We start from the raw sequence: 22,653 nt of genomic DNA, 5'->3' as shown, positions 1-22,653 counted from the left end.
AAAGAGGCCAGAAGCCCAGTGTCATTGAATTACATCCTCAGCTTACTTAATCTACTCTATTTGTCCAGTCTATGGGAGAGCTCTCCAACAACAAGCTGGGATCTAATTCATGGGTTTAGGCTAGGGTTTTTGAACCCTACGTCTCTCCTATGCCCAATACCTCCTTCCGGCCCAGTGGCAGTTACTGAATGGTCATGGGGTCAGCTTATCCTGAGCAGATGCTCCTAGAGCCAGTGGCGCTCTCAGAGGCTCCAGGGCCTGCACCTGCCTCTCTTCTGAACCTTCTGCAGAGGGAGGTGCCAAAGCATGCAGCATTCCCAGCTAAGACCTGGCTGTGCCGCTTGGAAAAGATGCTCCCAGGAGATCGCCCACCAACAGCCCGGAAAGGATTAGGAAACACATTTCTGGGCTGCCTGGCTGGCCTCTCAGAACATTCCTTTGCTCTGAGGACACCCAATTCCATACTAGGCCTCTGGTCCTCAGGATACTGCAAAAGGAAAGGTGCTCTTTGACCGTGAGTTCCTTTAGGGTGAAAAGGAAGGAAGCAGCATTTATTTGTCGAATGGATGAATACTATATTAGAGGAGGACCCCGTGAATTTCACTTTATACAAGGAAGGAACCTAAGATAATACATACATTTACATTGTATTCCGCGCCATGAGAAGAACTTGCTTAGTTCATCCTATTTCAGCCATGTAACAGAGGCATATTACTTCCACTTTAAAGATGAGAAAACAGATGCTCAGAGAGGTTAAGTAACTTGTCCAGAGTCACATAGCTAGTAAGCAGCAGAGCTGGGATTTTAGCATATGTCCCCTATTATTCCTATAGTTTGTTTCGTACAATTCTGGGTACCATTCCCAAACAGTGGCCACGATGAGGAATCACAGAATTCTCCCATTTAAATTCAGGCAGCACAGGCAGGTAATAAGTGGATCAGCCTCTGCATTGTGTGGTGAGTAGGTGGCTTCCTAACCTTTTGGCCCTCTCTTGCTAGAAATAATCTCTGACTCAGAGACCTCTTCCCTCTGGATTCCTACTAAACGACTCTTCACCATATCAAGAAGGGTTTCTTTTCATCATTTCTAAATTCATCCCAGCTGCTCACAGAGCTTCCTCGACCTGGGGCCGCAGGACAGAGCTGGCGGCCAAGCTGGTAGCCTTTCTGTAGGAGCTTTCAGAAGCCTCACATCTCTGAGAGCCCTCCTTTTAGTCTTCTTTATCTCCCTACTTGGGTGCCAGCAGCCCCCATCTCTTCCCCTAGCAGGTTTCTGGCTCTGAGCAAGGAGCAGAAAAGCCCCTCCCGCCTCCCAACCACAGCCTGACAGCCCAGCTCTGGCACTCCCCCTCCCAGCCCCCCACTAAGGCTGGGGGAAAGGCTCCTTGTCTCATGAGAAGGCTTAGGATGCCCTACCCAATTTTTCTTGAAAATAGGTGTGTCATAGGATCCCTGAAAACAGCGATTCTCAGATTTTAACGTGCATATGACTCCCTCAGGGGATCTTATTAAAGTGCAGATTCTGATTCAGCAGGTCTGGGGGTGGCTCAGATTCAGCATTTCTAACAGGCTCCCAGGTTGTGCCCACGCTGCTGGTCCAGGGCTCTAGACTCCTTGGAGGTCTCTCTGACTCTATTGAAAACTTAGAGAAAAAGAGGCAGCTGCTCAATGCTCGTGCCAGTCAGGCAGGGGGCGGCTGGAAGCAACGTCTAGTGTTTCAGCCCAAGGCTGGAGTCATTAGGTCCTTTCTGACACTACATCTTGAGACATTGGAGTGCACCAGACTAGGGTGACTAGGTTGATGAAAAGTCTAGAAACCGTGTTTCAAATTAATTTACTAATGTAGTGCTTACTTTGTGCCAGGCACTGTTCTGTTCTGATGCTTTACCTATATTAAGTAACTTAATCTTCACAACAAACCCATGAGGTGGGTACACGCCAAGCCAGGTGCTATTCTCTCTGCATATGTCATCTCATTTCATCTTCACCATAACCTGTGAGGTAGGTGCTATTTTCAGCTCCATTTTATAGATGAGGAAACAGAGGCCCAGGAAAGTTAAGTGCCTTGCCCAAGGTCATAGTTAAACGAGCGGCAGAGCTGGGATTGAATTTAGACAGTGTTGCTCTAAAGACTGTGCTTCTAACTAGGATCTGATATGTGGATCCAGAGGAGAGGTGTCTCCTGGGGAAGATGGCACCCACTCTAGATGGTTCTGGGACTGTCACAAGTGCTGTTTCCAAAGGACTGGGGCCATTGGCAGGCAGGCAGACTTCAATTCTACAATATACCACTACATCAGCGAGATGAACTGGCTTATAAGGGAATGATAGCCCCATTCCTGGTGGTGTTAAAAAGTAGGATGATGATGATGTGTAAAAAAGGCTGTGGAAAGGATTCCTGCATGCTACAGGAGGTCAAGCAGATGACCTAGGTCTACACCCAGTGGTATGCTGGTAAACCAGCTCTCTAGGAAAAAAAAGGAACCCTGATTTGGGGTGTATGGCTTCCGTGGTGTAAATACTCCCACTCTAGTCAATTTCAAGCTACAAATAGTTTTAACAACCAGCTTGCAAAATTCCTAAACATTTAACAATCAGCTCTTGTGAACTGGTAAGAGCCAGTTCCAGCACAGATTTCAGATTCTACCAAAATGTTTCAGAGAGGTTATGACGAGAAAAAGTAATTCTGATTGATTTACAAATTAGTTTACTACTTGCTAGCATTTGCTGAAAATGGGTAACTATCTGATAAAGTAAGGTATGAATATGCCCATTCAAACAAGCCTTTGGGAAAAAAAGGCTCAATGATTTGGCTTTTAAAAGGAATATGGGTGGACAAGGAGGCTGTGGTTGGTTGAATTTCTAAAATGTCCCACCAAAGATGTGCTGCCCTAAACCCTGGAGCCTGTGAATGTGATAATATATCTCCCCCATAGTGTTATATGACATGATATCTTATATGGCAAAGTTGACCTTCAAATACGGAGATTATCCAGGTGGGCCTGATCTAATCACAAGGGCCCTTAAAAGCAGAGAGCTTTTTCTGGCTGAAGGAGAAAGGGAAGCCAGAGAGATTCATGCCTGAATCTCTTTGAAGCATGAGAAGAACTCAACACACTGTTTCTGGTTTGAAGATGGAGGGTATCATGTGAGCAGGAATGTAGGGAGCCTCCAGAAGAGTGGCCCCTGGATGACAGATGGCAAGGAACAGGGCCCTCAGACTTAAGGCCACGAGAGATTGGATTCTGCCAACCACCTGAATGAGCTCAGAAGCAGATACTTCCCCCGAGCCTCCAGATAAGAGCCCAGCAGGCCAACACCTTGGTTTTAGCCTGGTGAGACTCTGAGAACCCAGCCACACAATGCCTAGACTTCAGAGCTACAGAACTATGAGATAATAAACGGGTATTGTGTTAAGTCTCTAAGTTTATGACAATTTGTTACACAGCAATAGATAACTAATATGGGCAGGCAGGCAGACTTCAATTCTACAACAAATTCTTATTTATTTTATGAAGTCAGGAACTGAGCCAGATGATCTCTTGGAACTGTCTTGCAGTATCTATTTTGTAATGAGAATACTTTGTTCTGATTGTAGGGCCACTGCTAGACTATACAGCACCTTTGTGCCAAGTTGAGAAAAGATACAGCCCTGGAGATACACAGCTTGGCAAGGACAGGGTGCCTTCCTCTGGGTTGCATAGCAACACGTCAGATGGTGGGGCTTGGCGTGGAGAGCCCTGGCTGGCTTTTTAGCCTCCACTCAGGGGTCTTTATATAGTGCACAACCTGCACAACTGTAAGCAGCAGCCCTGTTTGTCAGACTCTTGCCTGATTCACTATTCCACACACACGCCTGAACCAACAGGAATATGGGACAGGCTGAGGCAGAGAGATGGATTTCACTGAAGAACTTTCTGCAGATTGGGGGAGGTGGTCCGGTGGGTGGGAGAATGAACAGGCAGGGAGGTACAAAGTGGGAGGATGTGTTTGGATGTGTATGGAGGAGCATGCACATGATCTTTGCTCCTTTGGCATCTATTCCAGATCCTTCTGATGAGCGCTCTGCTGCTTGCAGCTTCTCCATACTATGACTAGCTGCACTGATCAGAGAAAATCCACAAGGATGTGGCTTCCCCTAGGCAAAATATAGGAACATTTTGTCTCCACTGACAATTAAGACCTGACTGCTGGTCATGTCCATGGGCGCACACCCACATGTTTGAGGACTTGATGCTCATTCTGTTCATTCTGGAATGTCTGGGCTCATAACTGGGCACTGTAGCTCATGATTGACTCCTTTGCTCTCCTAAATATCCACTTCCCCAATGCCTGAAGAGCTTCTTACCTGTGGCTAAAGGGAAAAGGGCAACTGAGGTGACTGTATGACTACAGACCTAGGTTTCAGGTTATAGTCAGAGGGAAGGTGATGCCCAAAACCCCAAAGGGGCTACTCTATTTCCCAAGGGTCAGGGCAAAGTGAAGGAATTTTTTAATTTCTTAGAAAAGCAGTCTTCTAAACCAGCACCCTTCCTTTTGAAGGCTGTCATGCCTTGCAGGGCAGCTCTACGGGACAGAAAAGATTTTAAATCACAAATATTTATACTCTCCACCCTTTCAAAGAGGATCCATCCATCCATCCACCCATTGATCCACCTATCCACCCATCAATCCAACCATCTACCCACTCATTATTTATCAGAAGCATGTTCCTGCTCTCATGGAGCTTCTAGTCTAGTGGTGTGAACATGTACAGAAAGCATCCCTTTTGCTTGTGTGGAATTTCCATAGGGTAGGGGGTAATATTAAGATCTAGGAAATTTAGTGTCTCTATGGAGGGAATCAACTTACTCACATTCCTCATGCAGCTCAAATCAGCGTGGTTTGAGTATCCCACAAACCTCAAGGAGGCTCCTAAGCTTGACTATTTCTCATGGCCACCATGCGAAGATAAAAGTATGTGTATGTGTGTGTGCTTACACACATAGGAAAATTAATGTGCTCATTCATTGTCTAACTACAATTTCTTTGCTAGGACAAGAGTGCTCTCATCTCTTGAAGCTATGATAAAGATTTCTCTCCCTCTTTGCTGCCGTATGTGGGGAGAACTTCATATTTCTGATTGTGTGTATATGCATGTGAGCAGGGGTGTGATGGGGTGGGGTGAGGGTTAGGAACATTTCACTATACATTAGAGGAAGAATCTGGCCTTTTTGAAAGTGGTCTCTGTAAGGGCCTTGCCCAGTTATTCTCAAAGTGGAATTAAATTTCCAATCCCCATAGCAGTGGACCTGTGCAGGTTTCAGCTCTATATGTGACTCAGTTATTTACAGCCCTATCTGGGCTCCAAGTTTGCCCTGTCTCACCCCAAAGGAGTGGGGTCTGGGAAAGGGAGGACATCTCACAGCTCCAATTCTGTCCTCTTCCAAGCCAAGAGGGGATGTAGAAAAAAACACAAATGTTCTGGGAATAAACGGTTACTGTGCCCTGAAGCTGATAAATCCCCTTCTTGGAAAGGCAGTGAGAATAATCTATAAAATCATTTTATTTAACAGTGTGTCTACTCCCAGCACTGAAGAGAACAAATAGCTGGTTATCTGATTCATGGCTTTGGAAATGTTGGGTCTCTCTGTCTTGCTTTCCCTCTCTGCCGGGGATCTCATTTTTTAAAAATGATTTTAATCCAAGCAGAAAGGAGAGATGTTTGTACTATCTCGACATGAAATTTCAGGTCTAAGAAAAACCTGCTAATAATTAGGAAGAGAGAGGAGCTGGCTCCTAAGGACCTGAGTCAAGCACAGTCAAAGCTCCTGCCTTCCATCTTAATTTCCTGTCCACTGGAGCACTTACAAAGTGTATATTTCTGGTGGATAATTTCTAGAGATCCCAATGAATAGCAAGTCCAGAAAAGACTACTGTCCCTGTGCTAGGCGAAGAAAATCCTTCAACTGGAGACTTAACTACATGGAAGATTAGCTGATTCTATAGACATGTTCTTGACTGAATCAGTCATGGACTAAACTGAGGCAGAGCTGCAGCATTGCACAACTGCAGTGGGCTCCATTCACACAGAAGTCAATGGGAATGCTGCCCCTGGAGTTGTGCAGTGCAGTGGCCCCGGAGGAGAGACAGTGTATGGGATGCATGTCAGTCATCGTCGCCATTTTGGGTGTATTGTGTTGTGGGTTCCAAAGGGGTTGTCAGAAATGTCCACCTGTGAGACTTCTCAATGATTTGTTTTCTGGTTCAGGGTTGTTCCTTTCTTCTACAGACAGATGGCAAATTCTTGTTTGGCACCATGTAGAGACAAATGGGGCCCAGGCTGGCAAGGGTTGGAGCCAGAGGGCCTGAGTCCCAGCCCTGGCTCAGCTGCAGGAGTGCTGAGCACTGCATCCTCTGCTCTGCTGTGAGAATCTAGCCTCCTGCTACTTTCACGGATCTCACTGATCTTGGCAGGAACATAGCAGGCAAACTTCTTGGGGAACAGAGTCTAAAAGCAGAAGCTGAGATTTTCACAAGGGTGAGGGGAACAGAAATCCTGTTTGCTTTGTTTAAAGGTTCTGCTGATGGTCAATGGAAGAGGCTGATATAGAATAGAGAAGAATAGATCCAGGGCCAGGATCAGGGTGAGGCAAGCGAGGCACAGGTGCAAAATGTAAGGGGGCACCAAACAATGCAGTAATCAAGAGAAGTAATATTTTAATGCAATAGTTTTAAAAATCAGAATTAATGTAAAAAATCCATGACAAACAAAATATCAAAATTTTAAATAAAGTCAGGACCCAACCTTGCAGTTGCATGACTCACCTCGCCCTAATCCTAATCCACTCTTGTGGTCACTTGGTGCCTTGTGGAATAATGGGGAGAATGTTAGACGAGCAGGCAAAGGACCTGAGTCTGAGTTCCCCTGCTGCCTTCTCCTAAGCCATTGACCCTCTCTGAGCCTGTACAAGGAGAACAAGAGGCTTTATTTCTCACTTGGGACTTTTGTGGGTAATGATACGAGCAAAAGCCCGTAACCCTTGTTTTTGGAAATTGCAGGTCTCACTCAGCTGAGTGTGTGTTTGTGTGTGTAATATAAGTAGGGCTCCTACTCCCCCTCCGGAGCTAACTCTTTAAGACTTTCAGGAAGCCAGCCAACTTTCTAAGCCTTTCAGAGTCCATCCCTTCACCACTGCCCTCCCCTTCACCTGCCCCTCCTCACCAGAGGAAGCACCCACCCTCTAGAAGACTCAGCTGCCCAAGGTCTGTGACAGGCCAGATCTCGGCTGTGCTTCCTATTTTTAGATAAAAGGGAGGGAATGGGGGAGGGTGGAATGTCTTCTCTGAGGACATTGCCTTTGAACTGTGCACTGGACAGATGGTGGCCAGTTCTCTGTGGCCCCAGCTTCTGTCTCCCTGCCCTTTTCAGGCGGGGGCCACCTCTCCTCTCTGCCACACCGCCCTACTCAAAGCAGGGGAACTTTGCAATAGCCGCCTAACCTGGCTCCCTGCTTCCATTCCTCTCACTCTCTTACGGTCTGTCCTCCTCTCAATAGCCAGAGTGCTTTTTAAAATTGTTTAAAGAAAATCATAATAGGTCATTCCCCTACTTAAACCCTCAGTAGGTTCCCATCGCACTTAGAATAAAATTAAAACTGCATCATCTAGCCCAGGAGTTCTGAAAATTCAGCATACTCGAATCTTCGTGAGGGCCTGATCAGACAGAATGCTGGGCCCTGTCCCCAGGGTTTCCCATTCAGGGGGTCTGGGTGGGCCCTGAAAACTTGCATTTCCAACAGGTTCCCAAGTGACGCCGATGCTGCTGGCTCCAGAATCGTCCTGAGAACCTGATCAAGCCTGCAAAGCTCAGCCTTGCCTGCCCCAACTCATCTTCTACCACTCTCCCTCCGCCTCCTCTGCCCCTGCCGTCTTTATTTGCCTTCTTTCTGTTTTCTCAAATGCGTCCACCTCATTTCTGCTTCAGGGCCTTTGCATTAGCTGCTTCCTCTCCCTGGAACTTCCCTCCTCCAGATATTCTTATCCCCAGGTCCTTTGTAAATGCCTCCACTTGCAGGTTACTTCCTTGTCTGCCCAATCTGATGGGCTCTCCAGCTACTCCACACCAAATCACCCTGTTTCATTTTCAACTTGTTTATTTATTTGTTTATCTGGGTACCATCTGTTTTCCCCACCAGAATACAAGCTCCACGAGAGCAGAAACCATGACTGTCTCATTTACCAGCGCTTGAACAGTCTCTGGCACATGGACGGTACCCAATACATGTTTGTTCAATGAATGAATGAGTGATTAATGAATACTACTAAGTGATGGAGCCAGAATTTGAGCTGGGAACTGACAGCAGAGCCTACACTTAACACTCAATATGTGATTATACTGGTAGGAGTGCTGGGGCAGACCCATGCCAGTCTCCCTGACTCCATTCTTGCCCATATAACTCTCTTCAGAGCATTGTTATTGGGTTACTCTCTCTTTTGTTGCTGGGAAAGATTCTCCCTGAGCTAAGATCTGTTGCCAATCTTCCTCTCTCTCTCTCTTTTTTTTTCCCTTCTCCAAAGCCCCAGGACATAGTTGTATATTCTAGTTGTAGGTCTCGTCTGTCAGTAGCCACAACAACAGCATGGCTACTGACAGACGAGTGGTGTGGTTCTGCGCCCAGGGACCAAACCCAGGCTGCCGAAGCAGAGTGTGCCGAACTTCAACTGCTAGGCCATCAGGGCTGGCTCTTGGGCTACTCCTATGAAAAGACCACTTTAATTGCTCCCTTTCCCAAACAAGTCTAACCTTCTTTGGCCTTCAAAGGAGTCACTTTGGCTAGAACCTGGCTCTGCAGTCACTCACTTATTCAGTGATGACTTCAGTGAAGTGTGTGCTCCATTGTTCCTTCCTATGACTGAGGCCATGGAAATAATTATCCATTCCCCCAGTTAGGGGTCAAGAGCATGGGCCCTAGGGTCAGAGATATCTGGGTTCAGTACTTAAGCGTTTTAAGACTTTTGGAAAATTACTTAATTTCTCTGAGCCTCAGTTTCCTTACCTGAAGATGGGCGCAATAATAAAACCTACCTCATAGGGTTTTGAGAGGATTAAATGAGACCATGCAAGTAAAACTCGTAGCATAGTAACTGACATATAATAAGCAGTCATACACAGAAAGACAAGTACTGTATGATCTCACTTATATGTGGAAAAAAAAGAAAACCCAAACTCATAGGTACTGCAGAGAACAGATTGCTGGTTGCCTGAGATGGAGGGTGGGGAGTGGGGGAAATGGGTAAAGGGCATCAAAAGGTACAAATTTCCAGTTATAAAATAAATAAGTCCTGGGATGTAATGTACAGCATGATGAGTATAGTTAATAATACTGTATTACATATTTGAAAGACACTGAGAAAGTAGATCTTAAAAGTTTTCATCATAAGAAAAAAAATTTTTAACAGTGTGGTGATGAAGGTTAACTAGACTTATTCTGGTGATCATTCTGCAATATATACAAATCTCGAATCATTGTGTTGTACACCTGAAACTAATATAATGTTATATGTCAATTGTATCTCAATAAAAAATATGTAAACATTAAAAGAATAAGCAGTCTTAAATGTCACTTAATTTGACCATGGTCTGTTGTTTAAGTTATAACTGGAACAACCAATAAAAGAATTATTCTTTTCCTCATTTCTGGGATAGGATGAGAAGAGGGTGAGATAGCTGGGAGTTTGACAAGTGCTCGTTTGGGACCAGGCAGGGTATTTTCTGAACTCATGGTCTGGTCTGAGGAAGAATTACAGGCAAAAGGGTATGGTTGGAGAGGGCTTGTGTTCCCTCAACATCATTCCTCATTTTCATATCGCCGCATACTGACCTTAGCGAGTCTTAGGAAGTCTATTTGGAAATGGGGATCATCTTTCCCCTGCACCTGCTGCCCCAGTGTTAGCTGCGTGCCTTCCAGAGGGTGACCTTCCCTATTATCCCGCATGCTCTTTATTCTCTCCTGGGGCAGGAGCTCAGAGGGCGGGCAGTTGCAGAGGCAGTTCATTTGCATATTTTAATCCCATTGGTTATGCTTCAAGGGTCCTATTTGATCTCCATCAAGGTGTGTGTGGAAGAAGCAAAGGTACCAATTTGTCCTACTGAAGGCTCCTCAACCCTGCATGAGAAGTTCTCCAAATGGAGGAAGCATTTGAATTCACTTTCTTCTAGCCAGATCCTGGCTGTTCCTCTTGACAGATAAGCCCCCCATCTACACTCTTCTTTTCCCAGAGATGCAAGAATCTGATTTTGTAGTCCCAATCAGTGCCAATTTCTCACGCTCCTTTCCCACCCTGCCCCACTTCAATGACTTCTCCAGAGCTGTGCTCCCTCACTCAGTTGGCCAGGCTGGGCGAGGCGGTGAAGAGTCAGCCTCCCTTTCATAGCACATCTGCCCTTCCTCCGATTGCCCCCTCTCAACCCTGCTCAGGGCCAGAAGGTTTGCAGTCAGTACTCACTTCAAGTACCACATTTGCATCTTCCTAGTGGTGGACAGAAAATGAGCTTGGGAAAGCCTGGGTTCACAGAGAGGCAAGGACCAGCTGACCGGAGCAGCCCAGAATACCTCTGGAACCCTCAGATAAAAACATGTTTGTTTATACTGCACATCTGTGGGCTCTTGCCTTTCTGATGACATTCAGGGTACGCAACAGTCAGGCAGGGTCGTTCACCTGAAACAGAAGGTGGTGACACTCCGGGGTGATAAAAGAAAAAATAACGACAGTGACACTAATAGAATACATTTAGGGCCGGCTCCGTGGCTTAGCGGTTAAGTGCGCGCGCTCTGATGCTGGCGGCCCGGGTTCGGATCCCGGGCAAGCCCCGAGGCACCACTTCTCTGTCCAACGCGAGGCCTAGTCCCACGTGCAGCAACTGGAGGGATGTGAACCTATGACATACGGCTATCTGCTGGGGCTTTGGGGGGAAAAATGAATAAATAAAATCTTTAAAAAAAAAAAAAAAAAAAAAAGAATACATTTAAAATTCTATGCCTACCTGGAAGGGCTTTAATCTATGATTTCAAAGCACATTCCCAGATCTTGCCCATTCATCTGTACCACGTCCCTGGGAAGGAGCTGGCAGGTAGGTAGCAGAGCACTATAAATAGAGTACTGTATCATTATCTCTGATGCAAACACTATGTATTTAGACAGTATTTCTCTGAAGAGCTAAAGGGCTCCACACCCATTCTATTATCTAATTCTAACTCATTCATAGAGCAGCCCCCATATTTGCTGCCATGCAGGTAGTTTGGAGAAGCTTTGGATCCACAGAAATTCACAACTGTAATGCCTATGCCCTCCCCTCCTGCTCCTGCTTAATTCACAGACACTTCCCAGCGCTGCTCCTGCTAACCCTGAGGAGCCAATAGCATAGCTGACTTGCCTTGTCCACAAACCACACACTCAGTTTCATGCCAGGGATACCAAGGGCTGTAGGAAAAAGACCTAATAAATTTCCTTACTGTCAGATTTCATCTGGGTCTAGTTTGTCGAGTTTTGAAAGCCTCCGTTGTATGGCTACCAAATGGACTTCACGATTATTATGAAGACACAGGGCAGGGAGCGGGTCTGCAGGGTACACTGATCACCCAGGCCCATGGTCAAAGCTAAGCTACCAGTACAGCCACTCTGTTCACCTTGGAAAACATCTCCCTTAAAATTGACCGAGTGGATTTTCTTCAGCTGTAAGAGCTTCTGTATTTCCCTTCCACTGCTACCATCAGGCAGGTGATGTTCTTCTGTTACATACTTACTGTCCATGTCACAGTTCTAAAGAATCAATCAAGTGTGTAACTATTTCCTTCCTTGTCTCCCCCAGTGTCCTAAGCATTGGGAGGGCTGGGGCTGTATTTGTTTTCATCATCTCCGTATCTCCAGAGTTGAGCATGTCAGATGCGTAATAAAAATATTTGCTGAACCAATGAACGAGGGAATGAGTGAAGGTATGAATCACACAGTGAGCATTCTCTGGTTTAGGGCTTCTAATCATGCCCTTTTTTGCAGGGGTTTATGTTCTATATTAGGGCATCATAACAGCCTCCACTCCCACTCCATATCATTATCACCCTGGGAAATGCAGTCTTGCCAACAGTCCCCCTCATTCTCCCTGGCCCTTGAGGAACACACAGGGGCTGCTTAGGTAGAAGCCATATATTTTCCCTCTCCTCCCTGTCCCCCACCCCACTAGGCCTAGTCTCATCCAATAATTTAGTGGAGCTCTGGCCTCAGCTTGTTTATATGACCTTCTCAAAAAGCCCAGTGTCCCCAGAAAACTCTCTGGCCTGCACATGTACATGTGGTATGGTGGGAAAAGCACATCAACTCTGGGGTCCCAGAGACTTGAGTTAAAATCTTAGCTCTAATGCTTACAGCTGTGTGACCTTGGCCAATTTCCTAAGCTCTTCGAGCTTCTGTCTTTAGTAGTACCATGGAGATGATAACATCCACATCAGTGGTGTGGGGGTTAAATGAGGAGACACAGGCAGCAGGCTCCATAAATGACTGTTCCCCCGACCTTCCCTTCTATCCTTGACCTTTCCTTGACTCATCCTCCCTCCTGGCTGCTGCTCATCCTTTGGGTGCTTCTAGCTGTCACCCCTTGGTCTTAGGCTCCATGCTGGAAGTGTTGAGACTCAGGCTATATTTAGATGCCTTAGCTCCTTTATTTTTTACACCACTGTGTTGCTATGGTGATGGCGGGGTGGAACGGGGGGAGGATAGCCTGAAAGTAGGATGGAGCTCAGCCATGAAGATTGGTGGATCTGCCTGGAGACTGTCCCCAGTGAGTTGGTGCTTTCCAAGGACCCTTACCTGTGCATTCCATCAGGAGATGCCACCGGGAGATAGGAGGAGGTGCTACCTAGAAAAGGCTCTTAAGAAAAGAGGAGATAAAGAGGATGGACTGCTAAAAATTGCTCCCTCCGCTGGCCCAGCCGCAGCCTTAGCTCCTAGAGCCTTCCTCAAATGGTTTCTCTCTCAATTGAGACAGGAGACAGCAAATGAGGTTGGGTGGAGGAACAGCATCAGTGATGTTGGAGTTTGGAAGATGCTCAGACCAGACTCCTTCCCATGAAGAAAGTCCCTTTTCTTGCCGCTGAACGTGGGGAAACTCTTGCCCCACTCAGCTCTGAGGGCTTGGAGGAAGAAACAGCAGAGTCCAGTAGAGCCACATCACGGCCCAGGCTTGTCGTGGATTCAGTCCACAGGCGAAACCAAAGTCACACAAGGGTAGAAAGGAAGAGAAGCCTCCTTTATTCATGCACAGAACTGCATATACTCACTGGATTTGAATGTGGGCATGGCAGGCTCCAAACTGATGATAAAAAATTGCACTGTAGAATGACCCAGTGTTCCTAAAGCTGTTACTCACACGTCATTTCATTGTATCCTCAAAACGGTGAAGCACGATTATCTTTACAAGAGGAAATGGCACAGAGAGGTCGGCAACTTGCCCAACGTCACACAGCTGGTAAATGGCAGAGCAGGGATTTGAACCCAGGCCACCTGGACTCCAAATCCAGTGTCCTTTCCAATATACCAATGGCTACCAAAACAATTTTTTAAAGCTGAAGAAAATGTTTGTGAAGAAGGAAGCCTATTGTGAACTATAACCAAGCACAGCAGATAAAGCAGAGGAGCTGCAGTTGGAGTGGAGGTCCCTCTTGGACAACCTCTCCTCCCAACCTCACCTGCAGGGAGAGAGAGTTCTAGGCAGCCCTTCTCAAAGAGTGGTCATGGAAGCACCCATATTAGCAACCTCTGGGGTAATCAGAGTGCTGATTCCCAGGTACCAATCCCAGATTCTGGGTCAGTAGATCTGGGGTGGTGCCTAGGAAATTGCATTTGGACAAACACCCCAGGAGATTCTGATAAATACTAATCTAAGGAGGTAAACTAGCAACTTTTGAGTCAGAAAATTGGGAGATGGGACATAATTGCATCACCTCTTTCTCTTTTCCTATCTGATTCCTCAAGTTCATTTGTAGCAGCCTAAGGTCGGGCATGCCAAAAGAATTGGGCTGGACTGTTTTTTGTTTTCCAACTGCTCTCTGGGCCTCAGCCAGTTGCTAAGCCCTGGGGTCTAGTCTATGGACTGGTCATCAGGGTCCAGGTGAGGTCAACCATTGTCTGACCTTGGTGGGGTCATCATTGTGCCCAACAGAGCAGATGTACATTCAAGGAAGCTCTGGGTGGGGGTAGGGAGGAAGGGTACTGTACTCAATAGCACACAAGGGATGTTTATCAGGTGAAAAGTCCCAAAGGAGAATGTGAAATTTGGACTGAAAATATATTTATTGGCCAAGCACAAAGTCTGGAAAAATATACAGGGACATGAATGCTTGATTTCTCGCTCATTGAAGGACTGAGAGAACTATACGACAAAGGAGCGAGGTTCTGATGATGCTTTTGAAGGGGGCAATGAGGGTTGGACTAAGATTTTTAGCTCCCCTATGTTATGAAGACCATATGATGCCCTCCTCCCCTGCAAGTAATAGCTTCCTCGGGGCCAGACACCATGCTTTACAAATATAACTCATTTACTCCTTCCCAGAACACTATGAGGTACTATTAGCATTTCTAGTTTGCAGGTGAGGAGACTGAGGCTTTTAGAAGTTAAGTAATTTTACCCAACGTTACCCAGCTAGTAAGTGATAAAACCAGGCTTTGATCCCAGTGGTCTGATGCCAAGGCCTGTGCATACTCTGACCCAAAACTAAGCCATAAAGTAAGTGTAAGAAGTCCAATTAATACCCTCAATGTCCATCCATAGGGTATTATGCAAAGTGAAATAAGTCAGAGGGAGAAGGTCAAATACCGTATGATTTCCTTCATTAAGTAGTAGATATAACAACAATAAACAAACACATGGAGACAGAGATTGGATTGGTGGTTACCAGAGGGGAAGGGGGGAGGGAGGAGGGTGAAAGGGATAATTCGGCACATGTGTGTGGTGATGGGTTGTAATTGGTATTTGAGTGGTGAACATGATGTAATCTATGCAGAAATAGAAGTATAACGATGTACACCTGAAATTTATACAATGTTATAAACCAATGTTACTGCAATAAACAAACAAACAAAAAAGTCCAATTAAGTTCCCATGATGAGATATTCTTTTTTAAATCTCAAATTATTTCCATTTTTTTCTAATTTTTTAGGGGATGACTCTACTTAGCTGATGCTTTTGGGTAATCTAGCACTGGGTAAGTGAAGGAATGTCTCCAAGAGGAATTTTTCCCCCAATTTTCTCCCTTGCTGCATCTTGCCTTTTCAGCAGACTGCATTTTTTAAATTATCTTTTAAAATGATTTATTTACCAAAAAAAACCCAACAACAAAAGACTGTAACACATTTATTACGTAAGTCCTGCCTCTAAGGCAGAGCTGAAGTCCCATCTCCTCCAGAAATCTTCCCCAGTGACTCAGCCCATAGGGCCTCTCCCTCCTCCAAACTTGGTCCCATTTCCAGTTTATAGCAACCACTTAGCACCTAGAACCCACAACCTCTGTCTTCTCTCATTCTTACTGTTCTGTGAGCCCCGTTGGGGGCATGGCCATGTTGTCCACCTCTCTGTTTCTCCAGCACTTGGCAGAGTGAGGTTAACTTGAGCCATCGAGCATTCGTACAGGAGCAGGACGTTGACCCAAAAGGAAACTGAAATTGAAGGAGGCCAAGGAACTGTGTGCACAGAGAGAGGTGACAACAGGCAGCATGAATTCACCAGCTTCCTGTGCAATTTCAATAGAGGTGGAAACGCTCTTGAACACATTCCTTCCTTTCCCATTTGTATGATTCCCTCGGATTATAATCTGTTCTACTTATTATTTGTCTTGGGGTCAAGGAGGGATAAGTAGGGAGGGAGAGGGGACAGGGGCAGGAAGGAGATATGACCTAGCCATAACTCATGATGTGAGCTCATGGTCCAAAGGAAGTTTGCTGATTCTGGTTCTAAAGCTTTCATAAATTCAGATTTGACATGACTAGTTCCTACTGTTCCATTTTGAAGATTGACCTGGCTCCTCTCCCCAGCATTGCCCTCAGATTCTGGCCACATAAGTAGAGTAATTGGTTTTCTAAGAATCCATCCCTCAAGCGTGGAGCCCTCTGATTGAATTTCTTCTCTTTAGACAGCACTTTACCGTTTATGAAATGCTTTCCCATGCATGACCATCAAGAGTTTCCCAACTATCTTGTGGGGTGGGCATGGCAGTTATCAGGGGCCCCATTTTGTTTATTGCTGAGAATAGAATTAATGGGTTAGTTTTGGGGTATCTTGGTCTATTTCCTCTCTCCCAAAGGAAAACAAAACCTATTGGAAAGGCAGCTGGCATATGTTTTAAGTTTTGGAGAAGGAAGGGAAAGAGAGGGGCCAAAATTAACTACAGCACCAGTCAGCAGACAATTGACCATGTTTCATGTTCCCAGTTGCCTAGTAACAACTTCTAATACCTGAAGGGTAGGGAGTGCCAATAATCCTCTGCATCTGCACTGGGCACTTCTGTTTACAGAGTTATTTCATTTTATCCTCACGATAGCCCATGTAGTTACAATCACTCCCATTTGAGGAGTGTGGCAATTGAGGGCTGGAGGAGTTATGGGATCTGCCCGAGGTCACACAGCTGGTAAATAGCTCCCCATTTACACCCCCTCGTTATAGTAAATGGTACTGCTCAGCTCAGGCCAGGAATCTTTTCAATACTTTCTTCTTCCTCCCTGCCTATGAGCTTTACCCAGTCCACACCTAGGCATTCTGAAGGTCACAAAAGCAGTGTAGGAAGATGGTCCACTTCAACGGACCAGGTATATGACAATATAGGAGACAAGAGCAGAGATCCTGCAGTCAGACTGACCTAAGTTTGAGTCACAGCTCTGCCACTGATAGTTGGATAATGTTGGGAAAATCACCTCTTTAAGCCTCAATTTTCTCATCTGTAAAAGGATGACATGAGGATTAAGTGAGATATCCTCCTGCAAATTGCTTAACACAAAATGCTTAATATACACTCAGTGCTATGATTGTTAACAACACTGTCATTAATCACTGAATCTGTTTAAATTAAATGATCCTGAACAAGATGGTGCCATCTTGGTTATTTTCCAAGATGGAGGTGGTATCTCACAGGCTTAGGCATCTTCTCTATTTCATAAACTTCCCTATCCTGTTTCCTAAAAGTGGCTGTAAAGTTGCTTTTTTAGCAAACCCTCCATTAAGAGTAGTTTCAATGCTTGTTGTTATCAACTTTCTGGGGCCTGAGGATAGAAATCCTGTGGGTGGGTGGTTATCTTATCTTTTCACCCTGCTGGTCATTATTCAGCCAAGCTTAACACGTTTCTGCCTTTTCATTTTTTCCTCACACTCTGTCTAGTCAAGTTTCTCAAGAAGCAAACTTGTCATTGAAGCGATCAGACAGAACACTTAGCATTTTCCTCACACGCAAAGTACTTTTCCATCTTTCTCCAGTCTGCTTAGTCTCCAGAGGGAATGTGGCTCCAGGATCCTGGCATTGAAAGAGGAGAACATGGAATATTTTCTGGAATTGCTGGATGCTTAATGGGGACTCAGAAAATATTCACTGAGGAAGAGGAGAAATGGAGTCGGGGAGAGAAATGAAGGACATACCTCAGGTCAGAAAACTGGATTGCAAGGTCTAAAGAGCCCTAGGTCTCCAGATTTCTAGAATTCTGTTTCCCAAATGGCACTGGAAATCTTTGATGTGAGAGAAAAAAGCAGTGGAGGTGTCAAGAACAACAACAGAGGAAGAAGATGCCTGGGAAGTGTTTCCATGCTGTTTATAAGGTGGGTGATGGAAGGGGGGATAGGGCTAGATCAACTATGTAGTAGGGGAGAGGCGGGAAAAGGTGAGTACTTCCTGGCCTTCAGAGATTCAATTCCATTTATAAACGGTTATTGAGCATCTATGGGTAAAGTATATGATAGGAGTTAGGAGCTGAAGGAGTTACAAACATGAGCAAGACATTGTTTTTACCTCTGGTATGACACAGATTACAAATGCTGAGAAAGAGTGCCCTAGAAGCCCTTATAGCCAAATTCATGGCTTACAGATTCCTGTCTGTAAGCGATTTCTCCTGAGCTCTAGTACTGGGAAGGGGACATCAGGTTGGCATCCCATTTTCCACGCACACAAAGTGAACACAGAACACACACACAAAACCATATCGTAGTGATAATAATAATAATATTAAAACACATACAAGCAGATTATAATTTTCTCTTTCCTTCCACACATTCTCCCTGGGTTCTTTTGGTGTTGACGCTGAAGGTGAAATATTGACCAGATTTCTCCTGGATAACAATGTTTGTAGTTTGTGTTGGTGACTATTGAGTGTGATGCCCCTGAGGCCCTTCTCTCACCTTTAAACTGCCCACCTGCATCGACTCACATTGACTGAATCCCCACAATATGCCCAGTACTGTGCTTGGCACTTAGTAAACATCAGGCGTTGTAACAGGATGCTATGCTACACAGAGATGAATAAAACTGTGTCCCTACTCTTCAAGAATTCACAATCCGGGGCCGGCCCAGTGGCGTAGTGGTTAAGGTCCTGCACTCTGCTTCAGTGGCCCGGGGTTCACAGGTTCAGATCCTGGGCACAGACCTAGGCACAGCTTATCAAGCCATGCTGTGGCAGGCATCCTACATATAAAGTAGAGGAAGATGGTCACGGATGTTAGTCCAGGGCCAGTCTGCCTCAGCAAAAAGAGGAGGATCGGCAACAGATGTTAGCTCAGGGGTAATCTTCCCTCACCAAAAAAAAAAAAAAAAAAAAGAATTCACAGTCCAATGGAGAGGACAGACATGTAAGCAGATATTTACACTGCAAGCTCAGTGTGATTTATGAAACTGGGAAGGACCTCAAAGACTTTAAGTTCCTATCTGTCCTAAGCCGCCCATCATTTAATGATGATAACAGCTAATACTTACATATCATTTAATATATTCTAGGCACTGTTTCAAGTACTTTACATGTATTAACTCATCAAATCTCCACAACATTATTTTATTTATTATCCTCTTTTAGAGATGATAAAACTGAGGCACAGGGAGCTTAAGTCATCTGCCTAAGGTCACACAGCTAATAAATGACAGAGATAGAATTTGAACTGAGGTAATTTGGCTGCATCATCCATGCCCTTAACCACCACACTATACAGCCCTTCAAAGGAGATAATAAAAATTGCTTTTCAGTGAGACAGGAGGAGATTGTGGCCTCTGTCATCCACTGTCACCTTCGGGTCTCTCTGGTTTCTTTACAACCATCATTTATCGAGTGTTCCTTACGTGCCAGACACTGTGCTGAGTGCTTTCAACACATCTCATTTAACCCTCATCACAACTGGAGGAGGAAGGTGCTAGCAGTATACCTCGTTATGGACTGAATGTCTGTGTCCCCCCAAAATTCTGGAGTTTCAAGAACAGTAGAATAAGATTCTCTAGTTCCCTCGGCCTAAGACCAGCCAGGCCAAGCCCTCCACTCTGGGAATGTGTCTGTGTCCACCTTTTGCTGAGACCGAATCAGATTCCACAAACCAGACCACCTACGACATGGAGCCAGTGCTGAGTTAGGAGTGCTGGAGGGAAGGAGATGGGGTACCAGCAGATGAGCCCCTTGCAGTTCCAAAGGTCCTGACTGACTGGAGCCTGGGGGCCGCTGATGATGTCACCCTCCACGGGTACCACTATCCAAAGCACAGGCCTCACCGTCTTTGGTGATTATCCAAGAAAACAGAAATTCTCCAGGATCTCTAGCCATCTAACAAGTTGTAAATATCATCACACAACCCAAAGGGAAAAATAATTCAGGAAGATTCCTATCTCCAGATGTCCTGGCCAAAGTCCAGGCTACAGTATTATTAGGATAACCATCATAAAAATGAGCAAAGGAAGACAGTTTAATGTGAAGAATAAAGAACAGGCAGACAGGCAGATGGCGCACTGAAGGAGTCCTGCCTTCCTAAGAAGGCTCTCGAGTTGCTGTGCAACTTCCATCCATCTCCTTAAACTTCCTGGAACATTGGCCACTGATGCACATTATCTCTCTGTCGATGGCCCAGCAGTCACATAAACACTGTCCTTCAACGGCCACAGGGGCTTTCATCCAACAGGTTCATATACTTGCCACTGGATCCCATTTATCTTCACTTTTTTTTTATTGCTTTGCTATAAAAAAAGAGTCTTGAGGACTACAATCTCCTATTTTTCCTGTCTTAAGCAGTTACTCTATCAAATAGTCAATTCCATTTTCTGGACGTACAGAAAAACCATTTGAGCTGCAGTCATAATTTCAGCTCTTAGGCAAATCAAACAAATTCAGAACAATTGCTACAGGAGCTAAAAGGAAAAAAACAATCAGCGCCATCTCTTATTTAGTTTTGCTTCATGGAATTTGAGCTCCATGTACTGTCTGTCATTCCTACTTGATAAAAGAAACACATGGGCCAGAACTTTGCAGCCCATATAATTTCCAAGTAGGAAATTAACCAACCAGTCTTCTGAACATTCATGGTGCATCTACATATGCAAGGAAATATACTAGAAATTGACAAATTATAAGTTGGATTCTCTGTCCATCAAGAGATTGCAATATATGTGCCTAATAAGTAGGATTTGATAGAAATAGAACAGGTGCTACAGGAAGTGTGCAGTCAGTGGAGAGAATGATCACTTGGTAGGTATTAAAAGGTTCTTGGGAAACCAGCCCAGTGGCATAGTGGTTAAGTTCGTGTGCTCTGCTTCGGCAGCCAGGATTTGCAGGTTCAGATCCTGGGCACGGACCTACATACCGCTCCTGAAGGCATGCTGTGGCGGCATCCCACATACAAAAAATAGAGGAAGATTGGCAGAGGTGTTAGCTCAGGGACAATCTTCCTCAAGCAAAAACAGGAAGATTGGCAACAGATGTTAGCTCAGTGCCAATCTTCCTCACCAAAAAATAAAAATAAAAAATGTTCTTGGAAGAGCTGGGATTGAGATGGTCATTAAGAATACATGAGATTCGGGTAGGTGAGGTGAAAAAGAGGGAAGAAGAAGGTTACGAACAATGCAGCATTGAAAGAAGAAAACACAAAGTGCACTCAGCAGACCACGGGTAGATCCATGTGGCCAGAGCAAAAGGGTTGTGGGGGAAAGTCAGTAATGACATATACATCTGGTTGGTTATGTTCTGAGAACTAACAATGCTCCTTATCTAGATAGGAGTCCCTTGGGAATAGAATCCATCCAGGCAGATTTTCTGGGGAAGCCAGTGCCCACCACCTCCTATGGATATTGCTGTTGCTTTCCCAAGGTTTGGCTGAGAAGCACAATACCTCAGAGCTGCATCAGCCAGGGATAATTCTGTCCTCCCTGCTGCCCTCAGCAAGCTAGAAACCCTTTTCCTGCTGCTTCCTGCCACTGTCTACTAACATCTGAGTCACTTGGCTCAAGATTGAAGATTTTGCTACCCGGCTCGCAATCTTCCTGCCAGCATCCTGGGTGATGTTAGTTAGGCCCAAGAGGACTAATCTAAAATCCTTGCCCCTCGATACCTTTACCTCATGACCTTCACCACTGTTAATGACCTTCACCACTTCAACCGTCCACTCTCAAGGCTACATCCTGAGCCTTATCATCACCTAGAACTGCTCCACCTCTGAAATACGTAACAGATTCACACATCCCAAAGTTGAACTTATCATCTTATCAAAGCTGTTTCTCTTCCTTTAATCCTCATGGCAGTGGGTCTACCACTATCCATTCAGTCCTGCCTCCTGGCTTGCTTTCTGGCCCATCCCTACTTCCAATCAGGCATCATCAGATCCTGTTGCTTCTACCTACTTATAGCTCATGAATACAATTTCTTCTTTCCATTCTCCTCTTAAAACTCTTATCCATTGGCCACCATCACCTCTGGCCCAAATTCCAGTAACAGTCTCCTAACTCAACTCCCTGACCTGATTCATACCCACTCAATTTCATTCTCCCAACACAGCTGTAGCCATCTGTTCAAGTTGCAAATCTCATTCGGCCCTTCTTTCCCTTTTTAATGGTTCTTTACTGTCCTCCAAACTTCTTAGCATGCTATGAAAGGCCTTTTTCTGGAATGCTGTTATTTGAGCTCTTTCTTGCCCAGTTCCCACACATCCTCTGGATCTCAGACATCACCTTCTCTGAGAAGCTTTTCCCAATATCCCTGGACTGGATTGGTGTCTCTCATGTCCTCCCACGGCACTGTGTGCTTGTCTCTGTGATGACACTCATCACACTCAATTGAAATTGCTTGTTTACAAGACCCTCTTCTGCACCAAGCACAGTTTCCAGAGTGTAGCAGGAGCGCATAAATGCTTGTGAAATGAACAAACGAATGAAGGAATGAAAAAGGGATGTTTGAGAAAAACATTTTGAATGCAGAAATTGGAGATAAGGCAAAGTAAAAGATAAATTTAAGGTTTTGTATTGGGTGAAGGAGGTGGGGATGATGGAGCAATGGACAGAAAGAGAGACTTCCAGAAGAGGAGAAGGAGTTGTTTTGGTGAATGAAAATGATGCTTTCAATTTGGGCATGCTGACTGAGAGATTATGGCTAGACATAAAAGAACGGAGCCCAGGAGACACAGATCTG

The 22,653-nt window shown here is 45.2% G+C and overlaps 1 protein-coding gene across 6 annotated transcripts in view; it reads right to left on the bottom strand.

Moving 5' to 3' along the window:
- SLC8A3 (solute carrier family 8 member A3) overlaps positions 1–22,653 on the bottom strand; it is a 153,081-nt gene that overhangs the window by 23,176 nt on the left and 107,252 nt on the right. For 2 of the 6 annotated variants that reach the window (XM_087448313.1, XM_087448314.1), the window contains exon 2: positions 11,027–11,128. The exons of the other annotated variants lie outside the window; for them this stretch is intronic. The gene's annotated coding sequence lies outside the window, so the exon portion shown is untranslated. The remainder of the gene's footprint in view (positions 1–11,026; positions 11,129–22,653) is intronic. 6 annotated transcript variants of the gene reach the window in all.

Source organism: Ceratotherium simum, chromosome 24, assembly GCF_057802395.1.
Source record: "Ceratotherium simum simum isolate JZ-2026a chromosome 24, ASM5780239v1, whole genome shotgun sequence".
NCBI lineage: Eukaryota > Metazoa > Chordata > Mammalia > Perissodactyla > Rhinocerotidae > Ceratotherium > Ceratotherium simum.
This window is presented reverse-complemented; position numbering and strand designations above follow the sequence as displayed.